Source organism: Achroia grisella, unplaced genomic scaffold (genome assembly GCF_030625045.1).
Source record: "Achroia grisella isolate CSIRO2021 unplaced genomic scaffold, CSIRO_AGI_Agris_v1 utg546, whole genome shotgun sequence".
Taxonomy (NCBI): Eukaryota; Metazoa; Arthropoda; class Insecta; order Lepidoptera; family Pyralidae; genus Achroia; species Achroia grisella.
In genome coordinates, this window is record NW_026712931.1 from 1,492,192 (window position 1) to 1,501,241 (window position 9,050).

Genomic DNA, 9,050 nt, shown 5'->3' on the forward strand with positions numbered 1-9,050 from the left:
CTTAGAACAGACAGCTGTGTTAGTACCGTAGATCGAACAGTTATCACGAAATTGTCGTCTTGATAAGCTCTATCTGAAGTACTAGTATTTTACACTGTATTACTAGTATTACGAGTATTTACTCTGTAAAAATTGCAATAAATTCAAGGCATGGCCTTTTAATAGTCATTATAAATTTTAAAGGTTACTTAACCCAAATACTTTGTAAATATTATTCATTATTCAGATTTTTTTAAAAGTCAAATTATCCATAGACCACACCCGTTAAGTACTAATATAATAATAGTGAAAATAACGAAGACTGTTGGGTTGGCTGTTTCTATCGTGTTTTAAATGTCGGAAGGAACTTAATAGTATATAGGTAGACCATATCCTGTATTAATAGTTGTAGTATTAGTTATGACCATAGTATATAAACTTTACATAAATATATCATGTAGCTACTTATAGTTTCACGGGTCCAAGTATAATAAAAAATAACTCGCACAGCACAGCACCGACAGAAATATATAATTTTTTTGGGCAATACATACATAATATTCTTAGGAAATATCCAGACCGTTATAAACCCGCGACCATCGGAAGTAAAGCGATATGCTAAATCGCTAGACCACCGGGGCCGTTAGACCGACGATAGCCACGGATTACAGTTAATATTATAATATAGATTTCCATAATATGATTTTATGTTACTGAGCCTAAACAGCGACTTGTTTGTAACACCGCCACATATTCTTAGGTACAATGTACACATATATTTTCAGGCGCCTAACAACGGCTTATTGTTATGGTTAGCACAACCACGTTGCCTAGTTACGCGTCTTGTTGCAATAATTCGCGGTTCTCGGACTATATAATCGCAAACAACAATAAATCAATTGCAAAATACGTCTTATTGGCATTCGCATAAAAGGTATTTTAGTTCGTATCTTCGTGACATTCATTTGTGATTGTAAACACGTTCCTGCGACGCGAAATGTCGTCATTTTGTCTTGTTTACACGACTACTTAACAGTATTCACAATTTTACTTCGTTGGAAAACTGTCAAGCAAATAGGTCTCCATAAGTCTTTTGAGTATCGTTTTGCGTAAATAATTTACGTTTTTTATTTTATAAATCTAAAATGTGAGAGTTTAACATGCACATCTTGGATTCCAATTTCCAATTATGTCGAAAAATAGAGTCTCTTGTTTGTTTAAAATTTCATTATCTGTCAGAAAAAAAATACTATTTGAAATTGAGTAAAAATGTAGTGAATATTTTCACAGTGAAGTAGAGTTAAATTACAACTTCCGGCTAGTACAGATAATTTTCATATTACCCACTTGCCCTAGATCACTTAACACTAAGTTCATTCAAAAGTGTTTCAAAAGGAACTAAAACGAAGCTAAATTTAAATGCATGTAACTGTCTGTAATGGTTCTAAAAAATTTTCTTTATATATTTATTACTCCATAGTTCTCATTTTAAGAAGGTCATTAAGTACCATATTACTAAAATTACAAGGTTTCTATTAATTTGTGTCAGTCTAATTACAAAGGCATATGTAGTCCTCGAATAGACACAAAATCTTGTTTCGTTCTAGACAAAATTCTTAGTTACTGCCTAAATTGCATATTTAATACACTTACATACACTATCGAAAAACTCTATAATCCGTTCTGCACTGTGTTCTATTGATAAAGTCCTTTCATTTTTAATATATGTAAACAATAGCTTGCAAATAGTAATTACTAAAAAAATTGGTTATACATTGTCATACAAACATTACTCTGTTAAGTGACGTAAGCCTATAATAATAATATCCCATAACAATTAACACGGCGTCCTCTAATCCCAAACTAAGTAGAGGTTATAATAACAGTAGACTAGAAAAATGGAAGAATTACTTAAACACTTTTTTCTTTAGTAATCATATATAGGGAAACCACCCAGACCAAAACAAACTTTCATACTAGTGATAACAAATATATATATATATATATATCGTGCGAGAAATTGAACCCGGGACCATTTGTAATAAGACGATATGCTAAACCGATGGACTACCGTCGAACTAATGACACCTTCACATCTCAGTATATATTGCACATAGTAAATTGACTTAAGTGGAAAATGGCGGACTGGTAGGGATGCCAACCGTACGAGCATCATCGTACAAATTCGAGATTTTGATGGATTGCTATTCGATATTCGTATGAGTTAGTACGAGATTTCGATCTAAAAAATTGTTCAATATACTATTATATATGAGGTTAGTGCGCCAATTGGGATTTTATCGGATTTTTATTCGTACGAGACTAAAGTTTGTAACCCTACATAGACGAGCAGCACATTGGGGCACGTCACTCGTTAACCTTTCACGCTACCAACCTCTCTTCTATTATTCATAACAGTTTTGAATGAACACTATACAACGTTTTTATTTCAGCTTTGTTTAATAGTTATTTTATTAGATACTACTGTCTATCTACGTAAGAAAAAGAAAATATTTGTTATATTTTTGTTTATATGCATAAAATAAAAAACACGTCATCGATTTAAAAATTTCTTTCAGATACAGATAGCAAAATTATCAGTGAATACGGACTGTATTGTACTATGAAAAACAGATCAGAAGTTACTAGCTTATAATATTTGGGCGAAGCCTAGACTGGTCGCTAGTAATAAAAATATTTCCGCCTATGAAAAGAAAAGCTCCATTGAATGTGAATTCCTAGTAGTGTACAATTAAAATTCAATAACTTCACAACTACAAACAAAGGATAATATTTTAATATATTCAGGCGAGGCATTCACTCCAAAGGGGCCGTGTAGTTAAAGGCTTTAAATATTCAGTGGGTGTAAAGGGCAACGCTGCGCATATTTCCCAAAGGACCTGTGTTTACCCCTCAACCTTCATAAATATATCTAACTAGAACTGGTAACTGACTGTTGGTAGGACTTAATTTTTTACTTTGGCTTTGTTTTTATTTATCTCAATATGTTTTAAATACGTACATATTATAAACGCTGAAGTTTGTGAGTGTGGGTGAATAGATAGATGTTTGTTAAACTTTGATGCAAAAACTACGGATTTTTTTTTAAACTTTACAGTAACATAGCTTATACATCAGAATAATACATAGGCTATAAATTTTATCGGGTGAAAAAACAGGTACAGAGAGTAGGCTATAATTTAAAAAGATATTATATAATTTTGGCAGAACATAATGATAATTATCATACAGACGAAGCTGCGCTGATAACCTAGTAAAAAATAATAATGTAATAAAAATGTTACCTGCCAAAGGAACCACGATCCAGGTTTTATGTTTGGGGATCGTTCTTACCTGTGTTGGGGACACACATACAAGAACTTTCACGTTTACTAATATGACGTATGTCTGGCCGTCGTGGGCTCTTGTTCTATTAATTTTGATAAGAGCTGCATGACAACGGAAATTACGCGAAATTGTGCGGGTTCTAATAGACTCTAGTTACGCTCATGAATAGCTGCAAGTGAAGGCAGGGTAATAAAGCAGGTAATAAATTTAAGTACTTTAAAATTTTGTGGTATAGACCTAGTACAGATATCTACTTCGTGGTATATCATATTGTGGTAATCATAGCTTCAAATTACTATTGTCACAATATTATTATTGTATTCCAATATTACTGCAAAGTTTCATGTAAATCCGTTCAGTAGTTTTTGCGTGAAAGAGTAACTCACAAACTTTCGCGTTTATAATATTAGTTAGTTTAGATTTAAGGAATGTAGAAAACCTCTCTAATCTTTGGGCTATATTTAACTTAAATCACACTAGCCCCCAAACATTCACAAAACTTGAGTGTCGAGTATTACATATTACTAAAATATTATTTATACATACAGTTTAGCAATGCACCTATGCAGCGGAAGCGATGACCCAGTCACCTCGTGCATTGTGTTCAGAATACATACAACCCTACGGCCTTATGCAGAAGTCTATTTTTAGATTTCTGTCTGTTCTGTAAGCCGGTTTATATACATCTGTATCTACTGGAAAATAGTGTTAAAACAACCTTACTGAATAAATTGCTCTTGGGACATTATAACAAAGGCATATTTGTAGTTTTGGTTTTATATTTCTACCTTATTTCATCCCACGGCTTGATATTAGATATAATAATAATTTATGTCCATCGTAGTAGTTAGGATTAAGATGTAAGAGTGTATCGTTTAACCTAATATACTTCCGTAATATGATAATAGGAAGACTGACGGTCAAACAAACGAAATTGCAGCCTGATTAACAGTAATACTATTGCTGACAATTCTGCTTTGGAATAGATTTTGTCAATTTCAATCACACACATTTATTTTTCAGAACCGATTAGAATTGTTAACAACTGAAATACATACAACTATTAATCATTTTGTGTGGAACAGTTTCAATACTATTAAGGCTAGCTTACTAGCTAATAAGATTTTTAGTACTACTGTACGAAACATCTGACTGTACAAAACGCTAGCCGTTACCTGCGTAGTTGTTGTTGATAGAGATAATTTAAATTTAAATAAAGTAATAATATTATTCATGTAATGAATTAAAATTCGTACAGCAGTGTACCTACAGCTGGGTTCATTTAGATGTGTAATACCAATAAGCAGATAGACAGAAAGTCAGACAGATTTATAATATTACTGTGAATGGATATGAATACAGAATAAACAAATTTAGCTTATTCAAAAGAACAGAAATTTCATTGTAACTAATGAGTGTTGGCTATAAACTCTTATGTCACGTTTTCCAGTTAGCATTCAACAGTTGCTGATTACGTATGCATTGGTTGAGGTTATGCGCGGGCGCAATCATTGTTCACGTCATGGTGCGTGCGCAGTACGCGCCGCGCCGTGCACTAAGCGCGATTCCAGAAAAGCTTGTATTATGGCAATTTACAAGCAAATACTGCAACTAACTATAAATAACTATTTACATTCAATTATTCTATAAACCTGCTCTATAACTAAATTATATTTACATGCATCACAATTAGTTAATTTGATTTTATCATTATTAATTACATTTGGCTATAATTACTATGTCCAGCAGTGGACGTCTTCCGGGCTGCGATGATGATGATGACGATGATGAATTACATTTGTCGGCACTGTCTACACACAAGTTAGTAGACTGTTTAACTATAAAAATTATGTAGATGTAGATAGAAAACATATTAAGATTTACGTGTGTCTTATTAAGTAGAGTAGTACCTAATATGTAGAATATTTTATAAAACTAGAAAAAAATAACTACTTAAACATATATAAAATATTCGAGGATAAAAATCTATAGAAAAAACGCAACTTCGTGTGACTCGAACTCTTACTCACTAACAAATTATTTTTCAGGATTGAGATCCTCCTAATACAGCCTATATTTGTGACAAATTTAATTATGATCCATTCAGCCGTTTAGTCGTAAAAACGTAACAAACAGATAGACACACTTTAGTATTTATAATATTAGGATAAACGGAATATAAAATAATATTGAAGTGAAGGTATGTGTGTTGTTGTCCTTTTATGCATATTTTCTATTACAGGATTTAAATTCGTTTATCGTTTCTTCAGTCGTCGCTCTTTATCTATCAATATTGAATATCTTGTTTAACTTCTTATTTAACCTAGGGAGAATTTGTAAACAGTCAAATACATCTATCATACCTATTGCAATAGGTATGACAGATGTATTTGACTGTTGCCAAAATGCCAAACATTTTAATTTGTAATAAATAATTTAGTTGAAAAACAAGTTTTCGGTTTGGTGAGACAAGGCAGTGAAATTCCAGAGTAACGAGACATAATATCATAATCCTCTGGAACAGTACACATCATCATAACATGAAGTATATACACACGTATATACTAACCACCAGTTAGGCCGTCAGCTTGGTTTTCCATTCCAATGACGCAAAAAATGTGATAATCGTGTCTGCACTTCATATGTCTGTGTGTATGACTGTACGTCATACACATATAATAAATAAAAATATAATATGAATATATGTAATACCTAATAATAAACTTAGAAATATTACTTATATTTCCTAACGAGAATTAATAATAACAGGAAAAGACGAGTAAAAATGTACAACAAAACGCTACACGTATCGAAGGCTACATAAAAATAGACAATTCAGATTTACGATCGCGATTTAATTTCGCTACTTAACATAATATTTGTAGTACTTACACACTGCGCGTGCTCACATAGTCATAAACGGCGTTTGTTCTAACCGGCCAGGGATTTCTCGCTCCATTTATTTTGTTTTAGTACCTACCTCGCTCACAGCTGAGTAAATAACTTGTACTTATCCTATAACTATATATACAAACATGTGGATATGAATAAACAGATATATATGATTATGTTTATTAATGCATGTTTTAAATTTTATATAAAATACATACATTTATCAACTTATCAGTCGATATCAAACAATAATTTTACGGATAAAATAGATTTAAAATCCTGTACATATTGTTTTATTTTGCCTAAATTATGCAATGTAGTTAGATTTCATCACGCATTCTATGATGATGACGACGATGATAATCTAGCGGTTTATCACACGCTTTAATTCCAAAGGTTCGGTTCCTCACACGTTGCAAACATTTATAGATATTCGTGACAATGTACACACATAACACAAGCTCTGCTTAGCTAGTAACTAAATGGCTCTATGTGTATTGTCATAGATTAATATTATTATTAAAAAAAATGCCGTCATATTTTTATGGACACCAAATTACACAATATATGGTGTATATACACCGACCGTTTAACGTGTGACGACCTCGGTGGTATAGCGGTGTAGCACATCGCTTTACGTCCAATGGTCCCGGGTTCGATTCCTCGCAGGGCACAAACATTTGTATTCATGAGTATGATTGTTTGTATCGTTCTGGGTGTTTTCCATGGATAATATGAATATATTTACGAAAAAAATGTACTTGTATCAGTTTTCTAGTACCCGTAACACAAGCTTTAGCTAGCTTAACTTGGGACTAGATGGCGCTGTGTGAATTGTCCTGAGATTATTATTATTATTATACAACAGTGTGCTCCTGCACCGATATTACTTACCCAGTATAAACTTTATCATTCGAAAGTATTTACTTACAGTAGTCTACAAAGTGCTATAAAATTATCAGTTACGGTTACACAAACATAAATTCCTATCACACACATTGTATACCTATACCTTTCTGAAATAAGTACGTTAGTAATTTAGCAATATACTGCAAACATTAGCAGTATATTGCTAAATTACTAACGTACTTACCCTAATTGACATACATATTTCATGAAATATGGCATTACTATAAAAAGCTTTTATTAAAAGTATAATAGTCGCTTATGTCATAATAAACAAAAGAGTATTTATCAAATATATGGTAATTGTTATTGATTTAAAGTATTATTTGAGTATCATTTTACAAAAATATTAGCAACCTGCTCTCTCTATATAACCTATAAGTCTGCGAAATTGCATACTCCTTCCGCGCACGTTTATGTATTAATAAAATATAGATTTTTTTTTATTTCGAAGAAACACATTTATAATTAAGTCCTTTTACATAACTTCAAATATATAGATACGAAATAATCACACATATTGATTGTTGGCTCTCTACATCAAACAATGGTAAATGTAGATTCAGCATGTAGAGTGTAGTACCTAATTTCGACTTGTTGGCTTGTGGCAGTCGTGGCCGAGCGGTTAAGGCGTCTGACTAGAAATCAGATTCCCTCTGGGAGCGTAGGTTCGAATCCTACCGACTGCGAATTTTTTTTAATATGTAAAATTATCTTATCCGTGTTTTTATGAAAATGCTGTTATAAATACACTTATGTACGTATGATTCGCAAACATGTACTGCGGTACACAGATCCAAAATTCTATTTTCTAAGAGAAAAAATTTTTAAATAGTGCATGTTTAATCTAAAATGGGTAATCTTTATGATTTTGCATGTTCCGGTTGATCTCCGGTAGACCTGATGCAGGAAAAAGGAAAATACAACGTAAAAGTATTAATATACACAGGTATAATTATTGTCTTCACTTGTAAATGAAACAAATTACTAATAAGGAACATTTAAATATAAAATACTTAGTAATTTAAGGTCCTCAAAATGGTTCACATTGATTTCAGAATAAGAATCCTTATTTTCCTTTATTAATAATAAAAGAAAATATACACCTAATAGAAAATGTTAACAGTCATCTATCGGCTTCGACGATACCTACCGTACTCGCAAACCCATAAAAGTCACTATCTCAAGTGCCAGTAAAATGTCAGAAAAAGTAAAATTTAATGTAACGTGCAAGCATTTTGCAAAGTAAACTGTAATACAGCACAGCCCACGCAGATCTCTTGGAAGATGGCCGTCTCGCAAGCTCATTATGGACTGCACGTGCGTTGCCGCTGGCGTGTACCACCCGCTTTTGTAGGGCTGCCACCAGGACGGTGACCTCAAAGTGAATACCATTGCTGAATATAAAAACACACCTGATAATAATAATAACAATAATTTATTTATTTGGTAGATAAGCTACATAATAAACCTCAGCTAACTAAAGATTGAAGATATATACATATATATTTATTTGTCAGAGTACAGTATGTACAATATGTACACAATTATATAAAATAGATTTCATCATTATATGGGTTTCATATTATGCTGTTTCCAGCGTACAAATACTCATTCATAAAGCATAGAAAAAACGTAATATTATTGTACCTATATATGATTTGAAAAGAGAAAATAGGATAAGAAGGAAAATTTCTGGAAAGAATTTCCACTGATTTTCTGTTTAGATGGCTGAATTCACAGTTTCAGTTGTTCCAACCTATCCCTTACATCCTGTATATTAGTCATAACGTCTTACCTTAAACTTCTATTAACATACTGTATTACAAATAAGTGAGAGTAAAATTTTTGCACGATAACGTTGAAAAAAGTCGTCAGCGTCGTAACTCAGACTCGCCTATTTCAGATGCTACGCAGTTTGTTTT

At 32.3% G+C, this 9,050-nt stretch overlaps 1 non-coding gene across 1 annotated transcript; it reads left to right on the forward strand.

Annotated features, from left to right (window-relative positions):
- Window positions 1-7,732: 7,732 nt before the first annotated feature.
- Trnas-aga (transfer RNA serine (anticodon AGA)) lies at window positions 7,733-7,814 on the forward strand. Its single transcript has one exon. It is a non-coding gene; the product is annotated as a tRNA-Ser (tRNA).
- The last annotated feature ends 1,236 nt before the right edge of the window (window positions 7,815-9,050 follow it).